Genomic DNA, 16,789 nt, shown 5'->3' with positions numbered 1-16,789 from the left:
ATACAATGACAATGTTATAAGAAGGACATGGGGAAAAAGGGGAGGAAAGGGGATGTGGATTAAAGGGAAAGAAAGGGGAATTTGGGACTTTATATGAAACTCGTGCCCTTGAGTCACCATCCCTATGTATATGAAAAAAAATTTTTGAGAACACATATGAAATTTTTTTTCATATACATAGGGATGGAGACTCAATGGCACGAGTTTCATATAAAGTCCCAAATTCCCCTTTCTTTCCCTTTAATCCACATCCCCTTTCCTCCCCTTTTTCCCCATGTCCTTCTTATTACATTGATTTAGGGATGGAGGTGTTTACCAGTGTTTCTAACTATTATACCTTAACTTTATATACCCAATTATATCCAAGATATCCCATTTTTATTCCCCCATTTCCTATCATTCATTATTAACAATTGCTAGTTATATTTCTTATTTTTATTATTGGGATGACCCCCAGGTGGTCACCCTTGTATTTTACTTTCTCATTCAATCGATGGTTGGTTGTTGTTATCGGGGCTGGTTGCTATCCCCAGACCGTTCCTTTATGGGAACTGCGATTCTCCCTGGCCGCTTCTGCTCCCCCTCCCCCGCCCCGGCCTGGTAGGCGGGACTGGTGTGAGGGATGTAGGTGTGGCCACGGCGAATCGGCGCCACGATTTTCCGTCCGGAGCACGACGTCATTTCCTGGCGTCGGCGTCCCTGCACGTGATTTCCATCACTGTTCATTACTGGGACGCCAACCGGCCAACTCAGTCTGCCCGGTGGCTGTCCTCTCGTTGAACAGTTCGTGACGCTGGGAGCCATCCCTGCCGATGCCACAATGCAGGTCTACCTTTTGTCTCCTGTTTCATAACTTATGTGCACTATCTCTGCCACTGGGGTTCCATTTTCTTTGCACCTGATGCCTTTTCCCTTTATTTTGTTTTATTATCACTTTTGGCACTTTAATCTCTATATTGGCTCACTATTTTGTTAATGGGGTTTTACTTTTTTACCTTTTTGCACCAGGTGTCTCTTTCATCTATTTGTTCTAGTATCACTTTTGGTATCATAACTTATGCACCTATCTATGGTTATTTTATCCTTTTCACTGATTACCTTTCACCTTTTTTGACCTATTGGTGCCTTCTGGTCCCAACTTCCACACAGATATTTCCTTGCTCACTTCGGTCTTGGGCTTAATGACTCTAATTATATATTTATGGTCCCATTTCCAATATATATTCCTTATTGTTACCTATTATCCAGCCCAAGACCTACCCTTGGCCATTCACATCACTTTACTGGACATGCAGTGTGGCTTTGTGCGGAGACAGCGCCCCCTCAGTTTCCAATGGGGACGTTTCTCTGGGAGATCCTCCATCTCATTGACAACCACCACTCCACTGTAAGCTATTTATACTTTAGTCGTTCCCAAATACTTGCTTTGGATGCATGATTGGTTCCACCTTACATATATATTAAATTTTTTTATAAATTAGAAATGTGCCTGCTCCTGAGGAAGTGAAAATAATTCACGAAACGCGTCGAGCCATGGAGGCCATTCCAATTTTTTCACCATACTCAACATGCATCCCAACATCAACATTCATTGCTACTCCATTGGCTCCATTGGAATGGCCTCCATGGCTCGACCGGGAGGACACCTCTGACCCGGAAGTCATTCTCCGCAGCCGCCGGTCCAGCCACATGGAGGGGTAGAACGCCGACGGGTTAGAGTGACAGCTACAGGTTAACCGGACCTGGGGGACCGTACCGCAAAATACCGCTATCCATCCTCCCTCTCTACATGACCAACACACCGCTATTCAAAGAAGCTCACGCCAAGGTAATTCCATGACCTGTTATACTTCTACTCTTTGATTCCGCTTACACGGACGGTGTGCTTCCATTTATATTTACTGTCAACCTGAGACCTATTTCGAGTTCCATCAAGTGATATCTGCGGTTTTCATCTATTCTCAACATCAAGGACTCTCCTTGTTTTGATGACTTAATTCCGAAGTTCTCGCAGACCATCAAGTCTACATCTTCCAATACCTTTTAATGTCTGTGGGTTAACCCACCACAGCTAACGAACCAATTTTGGACAATCTTTTCGGCAGATAATTGCAGGTTGGAAGGTTGGAATTCCTTTGCACCATCAATATTCTTTCCAGGAAAATACCCTATTCATACTGAATCCATAATTTTGGTGAATTCCAGCCAGGTCCGTTTATTATGACAGACAGAGGGGTACTCCATTATATTTGAGGTCCTCACACTGTACCTTGCAAATTATCCAGCCTACATTGTATGCTGGTGTCCGCAGGGTCCAAGTGTTTATGATTAGATGGTAATCTTCAACATGCATGGGTGCTAATCGTTGATTTTAATTGTTGTTTTGTAACACTATGGCTCACTGCCTTTATGTTTGTTTTTGTCTTGAATTTGCAATTTAAGGCATACGTGCCTAATAAATTTACACTTTTTAACCAGAATACACGCCTGTGGTGCCCTTAGTTGGCGGTTGGGGTAGTGAGTAACAGACCTTTGTTTGTATTCTCATGGTCTCCCAACCTCTTTTTCTTTCTGTTTTGTTACTTAAGCTTATATGCCAACGGTCACTATTCAGGATAGTGTAACCCATTGAGGTCCGCTACCTGTTATTGATGTGGTGTCCACTATAATCTAGTGAACCCCCCTGAGCCCTTTATAGAACACTATTTGCTGCTCTTTTTTTACATATGTTTAAATTGGATTTTCTTATGATCCTCCAGTGTTCTGGGCCAAACAAATCTTGATATATTGCCTCATTCTTGACAAAAACAGTCGTGGTGGTGATCCTATGTGATACTAATACAACTAATATTACACAGCATTTTATAATTTAACTTGTATTAGAAGTATATACGATAAGTATCTGCATTTCCTACTAGGTAATATAGGAGAGAAATACGTCAAGCTTTCTATCCTCTATTATGGCCTATTGTATAGATGCAAATATAGACCAGGAGATAGAGGTCGCTTTTCACAATCAAAGCGACTCTGATTCCTCTACTCAAGAACCCATAGGGGAACTTTTTAAACAACACAAAAAATTAATTCTGAAGTCCCTAAATAGGAAGTGGGACATTGCCTCATTACAGTCCCATATCAAACATCAGATCATCCCAAGAGGTCTACGAGAGAGGTTGATCCCTGCCCAACATCTACACACCCCCAGGTTCCTAGAGGTGTGGAAGAAGAATTGCATCGACAGAGGCATTCAGGTTATGAACCTCATTATCGAGGAAGAAAAGCTACAGCTTCAGGATCTACAAGTAGAAATTGAAGCAAGCTCAAAAATCCTTGAACAATATAAAGAAAGGGAAGAGTTTCAGAAATTAAATGAGACCCTCAAAAGGGAGGTAGAAAAAAACCCAAAAAATCTTAAAAGTAATAAACAGAATAAATTTAAACAAAACCTCCAGGATTGCGCAAGTGAAGAATTATTTAATCCCACCATTAACAGAAATAGGAGTAGGTCAAGGGGTAGAGGTAGGAGGAACAGGAATTGGGGTTGGTCATCCGGAAGTGAATCGGATGCGGGGGACAAGTGCGTGTCTTTTTTAATCCCGGACTTGGACCCCCCATCCGAGGACACCTACCCCCAGCAGTCAGAGGCCCTACGGGGGTCACTAAGAGAAAAGGGAAACCCCAAAATCAAGAACAAAGAGGGCCAGTTCAAGGGTGGCTCACAGAGGGCTACAAGGTCCAGCAGCCGCAAAAACCATCGGTAGACTCACCTCGCGGTGACCTCAAGGTCGTTAATCTCTCTAGTTTCGATCTTCAGGAGAGGCATGTCAGTCTGCTTAGTAAAAGTCTATCCTTTGCCCCCGTATCTGTGATGACAGAATTTGAAGTTTTTAAGGATATAGACTTATATCTCAGAAAGGTTATCTTCAAGATCTGGCATGACAGGGGGACAGACGGTACTCAAGCAGAGACACCACTCACTGATGATGACACCGAACTAATTGAGATCCTTACATCTCTATTAGATGAGGGGCAAGGCCCTGAGGACGATACATCTCTAACGGAAGTGATAAGACGAGATGCGCAACTGCCAATTAAATCGACTAAAATGCCCTCACTCACAAAACACCGTAATATCAAGGTCTTCCTTGATTTGGTCAAGGAAGACCTTGGTAGGGTAAATTGGCAAAGGGGTAGATCTGTTAACCTAAGTAGTGAAGAGAGAACTCCCCTTAAAGAACTTACTGAGGCATCTAATGTGGTAATTAAGGGCAGCGACAAGGGAGGCAATGTGGTACTGTTAAGTGAGGACTATTACATTCAGGAGGTCCAAAGACAATTAAACGACACCACCACTTACTTAAAACTTCACGCCAGTCCCTTTCCCTCCCTTGTCTCTGCCCTTAACTATAAACTCTCTATTGCCAAAGAAGGCCTCATTTCTAAAAAGGAAGCAGAATATCTTTATGTCAAAACATATAACATCCCCACGTTTTACATTATACCCAAGTTGCATAAATCGCTTAATCATCCCCCAGGGCGGCCCATCGTATCGGCAGTGGGCGGCCCACTAGAAAGAACAGGCAAATTTGTCGATGCCCTTATTCAGGAGCTAGTGACTGCCCTCCCATCCTTTGTACAGGATACAAGGGATGTACTTCGTAGACTTTCTCTGACCTCTGCCCCACCGGATATACTTCTGGTAGGTATTGACGTTGAGAGTTTATATACATCCATCCCACATGAATGGGGCCTGAGGGCAGTTACACACTTCTTAGAGAGCAAATTCCCTGAACTCGGAGCACACAATGAATTTGTCACCGAACTCCTGGAATTCCTCCTGGGTCATAATTTCTTTCAATTCATGAATGGGTACTATCAGCAGATCAGGGGCACATCGATGGGGGCACCGTGGGCTCTGGCCTACGCGTGCCTCCATCTTGGCCTCTGGGAGGAGCAGGTTATCTATCCATCCTCAATGTACCTCAGCCACTCACACATGTGGCTGAGGTACATTGATGATGTCCTGCTCCTCTGGAAGGGTACCTCTGCTGAATTGGACCGATTCATGGGAAATCTAAATCAGAATGATCGCAATATACGGTTAACATACACGGCTAGTACCAATAGTCTCCCCTTCCTCGATCTCCTTATCTCTGTGGACAACGGGGGAATTAGGACCAAAACCTATCGGAAGGACACTGCGGCCAATACTCTTTTGGCCGCAAGTAGTCATCATCCCAAACACCTGGTTAACAGTATACCGGTCAGACAGTTCCTACGCCTCAAAAAGGAACTGTTCGGACCTGGCTGATTACCAGGAAGAGGCAAAACAATTGCACCAAAGATTCAGGGAGAGGGGCTACTCTCATGGTACAATCAAGAGAGCACATAAAAGAGCAGCGTTAAGACCATGATCCACTTTACTTGATGACCAACAAGCACATACCCCACATGTGACGACTGTGGGTGACAAATACCCTCGTATTATCACCCAGTACGGCACACAATGGGAAGAAGTCAGGACAATTTTAACCAAACACTGTCAGGTTCTTACGGTATCCCCTCTCATTGAAAAATTGGTAGGACCTAGGCCCCTACTTACTGCTAAAAGGGCAAGAAACTTAAAAGACACACTTTGCCATTCAGAATTTGTCAGGTCACGAAGTAACGATAATTGGTTAACTTCCCTACCACGTGTAAAAGGAATGTTCCCATGTGGCCACTGCCAGATATGCAAGTTAGTCATAAAGTCAAAAACCTTCACAAGTTGTAATGGGCAAAATAACTTCACCATCAATGACTTTATTAATTGCCAAACAGAAAGAGTCATATATGAAATTATATGTCCCTGTCAAAAATCATATATTGGCAAGACTAAACGTCAACTCAAAACACGCATCCTTGAACATGTTGCTGACATTAAAAAGAGGATAGACAAGAGGACGATACCCCTCCACTTTATAGAACATCATGATGCCAATCCCGAGGGGCTAAGGGTCAGGGGGATCTATGCCCTTAAATTGCCCGCAAGGAGGGGAGATTTTGACAAGATCCTCCTCCAGAAGGCGAAGATGTGGATCTTTAAGATGGGATCCCTATCACCGGTGGGACTCAATGTGGAATTCAGTTTACAGCCCTTCTTGAACCCCTGAACCCTTGGCCCCCCCGTGACTGGCATCGTGATGCTACCTGGCATTTTTTCCTTTCCCTCTCACTGAATCAACCATGCTTTGCCACATACTCAGCAAAAACACTGCTGTCTGTATGATGTCCTAAATGTTTAATTTTTCTTGGGGGTATCTTTACCTCCCATAGGTTCCCAACATTATTTTGTGTTTTCTAATAAATTGGGGACATAATACCAAACTCTGAGGATGATAGAGAATGGGGATAAAATGTCCCTACAATATAGACCATGAATGAATTTAGATAGTCATTATGTCAATGATAATTATATCTCCTATATATACTGGACCACAATCAATTTAAAATAACAACATTAATGGCCAACTAAGAGCTAGGACCAAATTAAAATCAATAAATAGTGAATCTAGAGGTTCTTCCCCCTTCTCTTTCATCTGCCCCCCTTTCTCCCCTATATCTACTTCGGGACATAACCTATGGATTACATAAAGGGTTTCTACCTGCAACTATCCAGTAACCCATACTAAATTCAATTATTGTTTTGCATATTAGAGAATGCAGATCTTATTAGTTATTTACATCTTCTTATGTTTAGTATGCTGTGTAATTTTTAATCACTCTTAATTATATGTTCACTTTGTTCAACTTAAGGATTTGGCACTGTCTACATGGTGATATACATGGAGATAGTGCTAATAACTTTGCTGGCAGAATGGCAAGTTGCATCGAATTAATCCGCACTGTCATTAAAGAGTGAGGACATCTTGTGGAAATATGCGGTAGTACATTTTCCCTCAGTCCCGCACATCAGTGAATGATTAAGTAATTATTACCAATTAGGGGCGGTATATATCGATGCATCTTGAGTCCATTCAGTAGCTCTGGGGAAACCAACTCTGTTGGTGAAACGCGTCAGCGTCCAGCATTGTTCACTGAGCACCCATGCACAAGCGACAATCGAGTCCCCTGTACAGGATCCAACACCTATCGCTCCCCAGGCTGTTCCCCGAGAAGGCGTCCGGCTGATCGGCTCTACAGGAAGTGACGACCGGGAGGACACCTCTGACCCGGAAGTCATTCTCCGCAGCCGCCGGTCCAGCCACATGGAGGGGTAGAACGCCGACGGGTTAGAGTGACAGCTACAGGTTAACCGGACCTGGGGGACCGTACCGCAAAATACCGCTATCCATCCTCCCTCTCTACATGACCAACACACCGCTATTCAAAGAAGCTCACGCCAAGGTAATTCCATGACCTGTTATACTTCTACTCTTTGATTCCGCTTACACGGACGGTGTGCTTCCATTTATATTTACTGTCAACCTGAGACCTATTTCGAGTTCCATCAAGTGATATCTGCGGTTTTCATCTATTCTCAACATCAAGGACTCTCCTTGTTTTGATGACTTAATTCCGAACTTCTCGCAGACCATCAAGTCTACATCTTCCAATACCTTTTAATGTCTGTGGGTTAACCCACCACAGCTAACGAACCAATTTTGGACAATCTTTTCGGCAGATAATTGCAGGTTGGAAGGTTGGAATTCCTTTGCACCATCAATATTCTTTCCAGGAAAATACCCTATTCATACTGAATCCATAATTTTGGTGAATTCCAGCCAGGTCCGTTTATTATGACAGACAGAGGGGTACTCCATTATATTTGAGGTCCTCACACTGTACCTTGCAAATTATCCAGCCTACATTGTATGCTGGTGTCCGCAGGGTCCAAGTGTTTATGATTAGATGGTAATCTTCAACATGCATGGGTGCTAATCGTTGATTTTAATTGTTGTTTTGTAACACTATGGCTCACTGCCTTTATGTTTGTTTTTGTCTTGAATTTGCAATTTAAGGCATACGTGCCTAATAAATTTACACTTTTTAACCAGAATACACGCCTGTGGTGCCCTTAGTTGGCGGTTGGGGTAGTGAGTAACAGACCTTTGTTTGTATTCTCATGGTCTCCCAACCTCTTTTTCTTTCTGTTTTGTTACTTAAGCTTATATGCCAACGGTCACTATTCAGGATAGTGTAACCCATTGAGGTCCGCTACCTGTTATTGATGTGGTGTCCACTATAATCTAGTGAACCCCCCTGAGCCCTTTATAGAACACTATTTGCTGCTCTTTTTTTACATTAATGGCTGTGTGTTGAGTTATCTTGAGAGGACAGCAGTATAAATGTGTCTCAACAGCCTTTTACTGCCTTTTACTGCCTCCCCAAACTATATGTGTAAACAAGCCCTACACATTCGCCACACCAGTGCAGCCAGTCACAGTGTCTCTGAACACTGTCACACCAGTCTCAGTGTCACCATAAGGCCTCTTTCACGTGGGTGTATCAATGCGTACCCTGTGCGAGGGCCATGTTTACCTGCACAGGATGCATAGGTTTGCTCTGCATCCCCATTGATGACAATGGGGACAAAGCAGCTGCAAGGACATTATTTGACATTTGTGTGGGTGCGGATGCAAGGCCCTGAATGCAGACAGTGTGACCAGCTAGTCCCTGATCAACATCACATTAGTCATAAAGTCCCCAGTCACAGTGTTCTTGATTGCCGTCAAATCAGTGACAATGTCACCAGACCACTGCAGCCAGCAGCAAACTTCCTGTTCACTAGCCATACCAGTGCCACTGTCACCGGAGCTAGTGTAGCCATCAACAGTGTCCTTGATCTCCTCCACATCAGTTGAGTGTCATCAGAGCCAGTGCAGCCAGCAACAGCATTACACCACACCAGTGTTGCCTTTGCCTGCTGCCTGTACCAACCCTGGCCTGTTTATCGATCATGTTTCTGCCTGCTGTCTGGACTGATCCTTTGCCTGTTTATGGACAATGGCTCTGCCTGCCACCTGAACTGAACCACCTGCAGGTCCCACTGACTACATTCCTGAGAGACACCAGTGCCAGACATCCCCTGTGGACAACTGTGCTCCTGGAATCACTTCCTGGAATTTTTTTGTTCTTCCCTTCCTCAGCAAGGGAAGAACTCCTTTAGCTCCTGGCAAGTGAACATGGCATTCCTGGGGGCAGCCAGTAGGCTAGATTTGTTTGGCTTATAGGAATGGGGACTGCTTTATGTGACACAACATTGCTATGTTCCTTGACCACTCATACAGTGGTGACCTTTACAGTACATTGTTTTCTATGCTTGTGTTGGTTGATTTTTGTGATATACAAGATGCAGTGTCTGGTACATAATCAATCTAAACACTGAAAAAGTCTCACACATATGGTATCCCTATAATAGGGAGAAGTAGCAGAATGTGTTTTGGGGTAAAATTCTAAGTATGCCCATGCTGTGTGTGAAATTTATCTTATAAAACTGACAACTTTGCATATAAAAATTTTCATTTTCATTAAGCATTTTCCTAAAACATGTGGCAAAAAGAAATGACATTTCAAATAGACTAATTTTTGCTCTTAGAAAATACCTTGGAGTGTTTTCTTTCCAAAATGTGGTCGTTTTGTGAGTGTTTCCACTGTCCTGGCACTCCAGGGCCTCCAACAATGTGATAGGCAGTCAGGAAATTAGATGTGTCATTTTTGCCCCTGGAATGCCTGAAAACACTCCTTGAATTTTGGGCCTTTCTATGTGGTTAGACTGCAAAAAATTCTCACACATTTGGTATTGCCATACTTTGGAGAAGTAGTAGAATGTGTTTTGAGTTGTAATTTTAAATATGTCTATGCTGTGCGTTAGAGATATCTTGTTAATTAATAACTTTGTGTAAAAATTTTTTTTTTTTAAAAATGTATTATGCCTCTTAGAAAAAACCTTGGGGTGTTTGCATTACAAAATGTGATCATTCTGTAGGTATTTTCACTGTCCTATTGCTCAAGGACTAGACTCATTTTTCCTCGGAGAAAATACCTTGGAGTGTTTTATTTCCAAAATGTGGTCGTTTTCTGAGTGTTTCCACTGTCCTTGCACTCCAGGGCCTGCAACAATGTGATAGGCATTCAAGAAATTAGATGTTTAATTTATGTCTGTAGAAAGCCTGAAGGTGCTCCTTCAATTTTAGACCCCTCCATGCAGTTAGACTGTAAAAAAAAGTCTCACATGTGGAATCCCCATACTCAGGGGAGTAATAGAATGTTTTTTGGCATTTGATTGTAAGTATGTCTATGCTGTATGTGAGAAACAGTTTGTTAAAATGAAAACCTTGTGACATTTTTTTTTAAATTAATCGCTTGCCGACCGGGCATCAGCTACAGGCACAGCGCCTGCCTACTTCCCTGTGATTTGCCACATTGGAAGTTCATCTACAGATCCCAGCCAATGATTCATGGACGGGACTTGCTGAGTATCCAATCACAGACTAGAGCCCTGTGTTGATAAACAATGCAGGGCTCTTTACAGAGGGAATGATCGCTTTGTTTCTTTTCCCTACAAAGCAAGGAGTTAGCAGCTGTGAGCTTGATTTAACCACTTGTCTACCATGTCATTTATAAACATACATTTGTAGACAAGTGGTTAAATCAGAGTCCTCATCAGAGTCCCGTTAGAGTTCCCCTTTTATTAGGGTTGCCATTGGAGTCCCCCCTTACACCAGAGCCACATTAGAGTCCTCCCTTACATCAGGTTCCCCATCAGAGTCCCAGTGCACATAAGGGAAATCTGCTAACTGTAGCTGCAAGCTGCATAAGATCTTGTGGCCAACCGGTTGTGGCCCACAAGCTGTGGTTTGGAGACCCCTGCCCTAAGGCAATCAGATTTTCCCTGTATCATCCACCTCTGGTTTTATGGCTTGTAAATGTTTATAACTGTTTTTCTTCTGTGCACCCAGGAATGCATCCAGCAATTTTTAAAACAATCAAGTGAGCTGGCTAGAACTAGTTCCTGAGGGAGTCTATTCTACATTTTCATAGCTCTTACTGTAAAGAATCCATATGCAGAGGTTAAACCTCCTTTCCTCCAATCACACATAATCAGAATATTCCTGCTGCTACAATTTGCACTGGCCAAAATCACCATTGTGAATGTAGCCTAAACCTCATTGCCACCTGGTTTTCCAGTCAAACAGTGCTTTAGGGTATGGCTGTAAGTTGAGGACATCATGTAAGGACTTTATTGAACTACATAGCTTGGTGTAATCTGCAAACACAGAAAAAGCACTTTCAATCCTAAACTCTATTGAAAGTCAATATGTGTAGCACTGCCCCCTTAACGACTGCTGGATCTTCACACTTTCGGGTCCCCCTGGGTCCCCCGGGTTAGCAACCTTTCACATTCACAGTCTATTACTTTACTTCTTGGCTCAGTCAATAATTAGTCCAGGGGTATGTTGTTGTTTTGTTTTTATTTTATAAATTTAGGGATGGGAGAAGGGAAGAGTGGGATACTCCAGATTAACTATGCACAATGTTTGGAAGACATCTATCTGTTCATACAGCCGGGCTGTTGATCAACCTTGCCACTTAGGTGGATTCAGGATTAAGTCTCTTTCCAGATGACTTGATGAACTAAGGATATCTTAAGGACACTCTCCTAGTATCCTCTTTCTTGACCATGACACCCATCCACTGACTATCCTACTCCAGGGTGGCCCCCCTCAGGTCAGGCCCCTTGACATGATCACCTGTAATCATGATATTGTTTTTTCAGGGTGTCCAGTGTCTCCCCCTCAGTCAGCTTTCCTGGACCTCTGGGTTCAGCTCCGTTCCTCTGGCCCTCAGGACAAACACCCGATGCCACGTGCCACTGCTATAGAGGAGGAGGCACCCTCCCTCCAGGACTCTGCTCACCAGCCAAAGACCCATAGCACATGTGCTCCTGGCTTTTATACAGTATTCCAGTATGCCCCGAGACAGCCCACTGTCCAACATGCCACCCTATTGGACCAGTGTGAAAAACTCTCTAGACTCAATGAATCACATACTGAGCAGACCTCACTAACAGATCCTGCTCTCTACTAGACAGAAAGCAATATAGATTTGCCTGCTGCTCCTCTGATAGGCAGACAGAGCCAAAAACTATACTCTCTCACTGGCCCCTACCTAGGATGGTGCTACATATGTAAAAATCCCAACAAGGAATCTTGGGGTATACAACTAATAGTTTTAGACCATTTGGATTATGAATGATTAATCTCTACTATTTGAATGCAGTTTTTAAGCAAGTTTTCTATCTATTCACAGTCTGAATTTTTTAAGCCTATAGATCCTAACTTACACATCTGTGGGGAACTGTATCAAATGATTTTGCAAAGTCCAAATACAGTATATATTATCTACAGACACTTCTTTGTCTAAAGCCCCGTACACACGATCAGATTATCGAATGATCTGTTGTCCGTTTTTTTGTTGCCTGCTAGTCTCATGTCGAAAGTGAAGAGGTTACTTTTATACGAAAATTCCCGTAAGACAGAATTCTACTTCAGAAGTGATGTATGTGTTGAATTGTTTTGTATGTGTTCTTTAGTTTCTGAGCATGCCTAGTCTTGCTCTTACGTTTTTTTTCGGATGAAAACTGTACTAATTAAATGAAAATCGGACGTTGTGTTGACGTATGATAAAAATTTTATAGCCTGCACATCCAGTTTTTGTCATCCGAAAATTCGTAATTGGCTGTCGAAAGCACCATACTAACAATCCTAAAATCGGCAGATCGCTCGTCGGACTAAATTTCCCTTCAGATTTTCATATCGTGTGTACGGGCCTTACGTTTCTGCTTACCTTCTCAGATTTGTTTACACATTTCTTTACTTGGACTTTAATTTACCACATACCTTGGTGTCATCTGCAAACACAAAATGGTACTTTTATTCACATACTTTATATCATTTTTAAATAGGCTAAAAAGTAAGGGTCCCAACACTTTGTCTTGCAGTACACTGCTAACAACCTTAGACCATTCAGAATTTGACTCAATACTCATTACTCTTTAAATGTGTTTTTTAAAGGGTATGTTGACCGTTTAATAAAAAAATAAAAGGTAACCTAGCTCAGAAAACTCTCCTCACCCCCCCACCCCCATTCCCCACTGCACTTAGCTCAGTCTGCTGCTCTCCACTATCTTCGTCAGTGGTTGTAACAAGCCACACTCTCAGAATCCTCACTACACAGTCCTAATAGCTGTGTAGCTTCATAATACAGGCATTTGAAAGTGGTGATTTATCAATGTGGCTGTGCTGTGCAATACGAATTTTTAGATGAAACTGTGAAATTTTCTTAAAACCATCATCCATTTACAGACTGAATTTCCAAACCTATAGCCCTAAACCTTAGCCTTGTACACCCTACTAGTTTTTTCTCAAAGCTCAGGTCGGAGCAACTGTACTAACAATCTGATGTTAGTACAGCAATCTCCCCTGCTGTGCCATTGTGTTTTGACAGGGGGACAACCCCCCCCCCCCCAAGTCAGAACACTCCAGTCACCGCTCTGAGCCATTGGCAGACCGTTTTTCTGACCCTTCAGGCAGCTTCTGTTTGACCGGCTGCCATACACACAGGTTGAATGTCAGACGGTTTCTATTGAACCAGCCAATAACGCCTGACATTGTATTAAACTTTACTGTACACATTAGTTGTCAGTGGAAAACTGTATTAAAGGCTTTTGCACAATCCAAGTATACTATATGCCCATTCACTCCATTGTCTAGGCCAGTTGTCTAGGCCAGTGATGGCGAACCTTGGCACCCCAGATGTTTTGGAACTACATTTCCCATGATGCTCATGCATACTGCATGTATAGTTGAGCATCATGGGAAATTTAGTTCCAATACAACTGGGTTCCAAGGTTCGCAATCACTGGTCTAGGTGTTTGCTTAATTCTAGATTTGTTTAAGAGTATTGGTATTATGAAATAATTGGTTACTATCACTTATAGTATTGCTTTTTTTTTGGTTGAGTTGTGCCTCATAAAATAGTCTCATGTCAACTAAGCCTGCTCCCCCGAACCAGTCTGGGGACAGTATGTTCCCATGGGGGTGCCTAGACCTTTGGGGGAATCTGAAAAAAGCCATCCACTATACAATATAACCCACTATTAAGGAGGTACCACAAGACCATTGCGGTCTATAAAAACTGATGTTTACTGGTTATTCACATGGATGTTTATCACTGATTGCACATTGTCTGTTGACTGTTACGATGTACTACCATACATACTTTTGTATATATTCTTGGAGTTTATATGTATTTTTGACTTTTCTTTGTATACAATGTTTGAACTTTAATAAAACGTTATTGAACGAAAATAAATAAATAAATACATGCATCCTTTAAAAACCACAACATTTACATATACAATTAAAAAACTAAATGACTCATTCTTTATCAGATGGCTACATTTAAAGTTCCAAGCTGACAGAGTCTCAAAGCAGGTAAAGTCTAGATGCATTGGTGCTCAACCTGTGGCCCTCCAGCTGTTTCAGGACTACAAGTCCCATGAGGCTTTGCAAGGCTGGCAGTTACAAGCATGGCTCCCAAAGTCTGAGGCATGATGGGACTTGTACTTCCCCATCAGCTGGAGGGCCATAGGTTGAGCACCCATTAAAGGTATGTCTGGTGCTTACCTTTAAATATATAAGCTTAACATCACCAAGCGCTTAATTTTATTAATATAAGCCTCCATATATCACAGGAGGCCTGCTCTTTCAGGGGACTTCATAAAATAGATGGAGAGTAAACATTCTTCATTTGCTTTGGGTCAACTGTACACTTGAATAGTTGTGTTTAATATCTGGAAAAAGCTGTGTGAGACACACAGAGAAAGCATCAAGTGCTGTTCTATCTCTGTTGAAAGGTTGACTTGAAAACAACATGTTTGCCATGTTGCATTTGAAGAACCCATTGGTAACTCATGTCTGTGAGGCACGTGGGGATCTATGCTCTCTTCTCTATCAAATCATGCAGAACCATCCATAAATAATATACAGTTACATTGTCCTAGTGCTGTAGCCGATTTATCTTTGTATCCCTTGTTACCCCCTCAACTCACATTTGTACACAAGAAAAAAAATAGTAGTAACTAACATTTGTGCCTTTGGCAATAAAACCACAGGCCTTGCAAACCCCACATGGCAAAAAGACATTTCCATTCCAATCCCAGTTTTAAATTAAACTGTAATGAAAAATCAGAAGAGGCAGCTGGGACCATTGACAGTGATTGTAGACAGGAACGCACACAACGAAAGAAAAAAAAATAGAGAGACAGAAGAGAAAGAAAGATTGTGAAGGAAGGCTCTGTAGAGCAATAAAGCAGCTGGTAAACATAAAAGTGAGGAGAAATTAGAAAAACAAATCTAGGATGGAGACAAGCAAAGATGTCTACGTTGCCAAATAAATACATTCTGGGAGGATGGCAAGACAGATGCAATGAATGAGAACTGAAAGAATTGTAATAGAAGGATTATACATAGTCTTACACTGACCCCTGCAGGCCCATGATTGCATTGTTTGTTCCATCAAGATCTATGCAGGCTGAAACTGTTTTTTTTTTTTTTTTTTTTTAGTAACATTTTTATCTTCCTGTTTAATCTTAAAAGGTAATTTAGGACTTCTTAGAACTTTGCAAAGAATACCCATCCATGTGCAAAGGAAAAAAAAAAACTGTATTTTTGCTTGACAGCAAAGCTTCAGTTTATTCACTAAGCTAAGGGAAAGTCCCCATTCTGGCTTTAATTATATTATCCTGTATCCAGTGGGAAATGCTCAAGATAACATGTTGTCATAGAAAAAGTTAGACGCAATGATGTCAGCAAAGTTCAAGGCCCCTTTCACACTGTCCGCTCCTTCGGCGGACTCCGTTTTTCTCAGCGGGGGATCGATCCCCTTGCTGAGCAGGCGAATGGCAGCTCCGTCTCTTCTCTGTGTGCGGAGACGGAGCTGTCAGGTTCCCGCTGTCCTCTATGGGGGAATCGGATGAGAAAGGACCACCTGTCCATTCTCATCCAATCCCATCCGATCCCATTCGCCAGACGGATGTAAAATAGGGTTTCGATCCGTCCGGATTTGATGGACAGGATCGGATCGGATGTCAGCGGACATGTCTCCGCTGACATCCGATGCCCCATAGAGATGCATGGGACATCTGTTCAGATCCGCCTAAAAAACTGACAGGTGGATCTGAACGGTCGGCATGTGTGAAAGGGGCCCAACTGTTTATAGAAGGATTTTCATACAAATGTAAGCATGTATATGCAAAGCTACACTTCACATACACAGCTGGAAGGATCTGCTTTATGAAAAATCCATAGGGCCTGCCTTACGGGTGCTGCATTTACATTTTACAGAAAATGAAGATACTGTTTATTAAAATTGGATCTCTTTCCAAATATGAATATAAAGTTATGTTTACAGTTTTGCTAAGATGAATAAATTAGGAGTAACAGAAATGACCTTTCCTGGAGCAAATGATGCATCAGATTCCCTCCAGTGGCACATATCTGATGGCCTAGCCAGTGATGGTGAACCTTGGCACCCCAGATGTTTTGGAACTACATTTCCCATGATGCTCATGCACTCTGCAGTGTAGTTGAGCATCATTGGAAGAACACCAGGAGTAGCATTCACATTAATTTTTTTTTTTTTTTTTTTTAAGCAAAGATCATGTGACCATGCCCTTAAAATAGAACTATAAGCCAAACTTTTTTTTTTTTCATTTTGGATAGAGTAAGGAAGGGCAGTAACACCT

The sequence above is a fragment of the Pelophylax lessonae genome, assembly GCF_965119305.1.
Source record: "Pelophylax lessonae genome assembly, chromosome: 6".
Classification (NCBI taxonomy): Eukaryota; Metazoa; Chordata; class Amphibia; order Anura; family Ranidae; genus Pelophylax; species Pelophylax lessonae.
Note: the sequence above shows the minus strand (reverse complement) of the source record.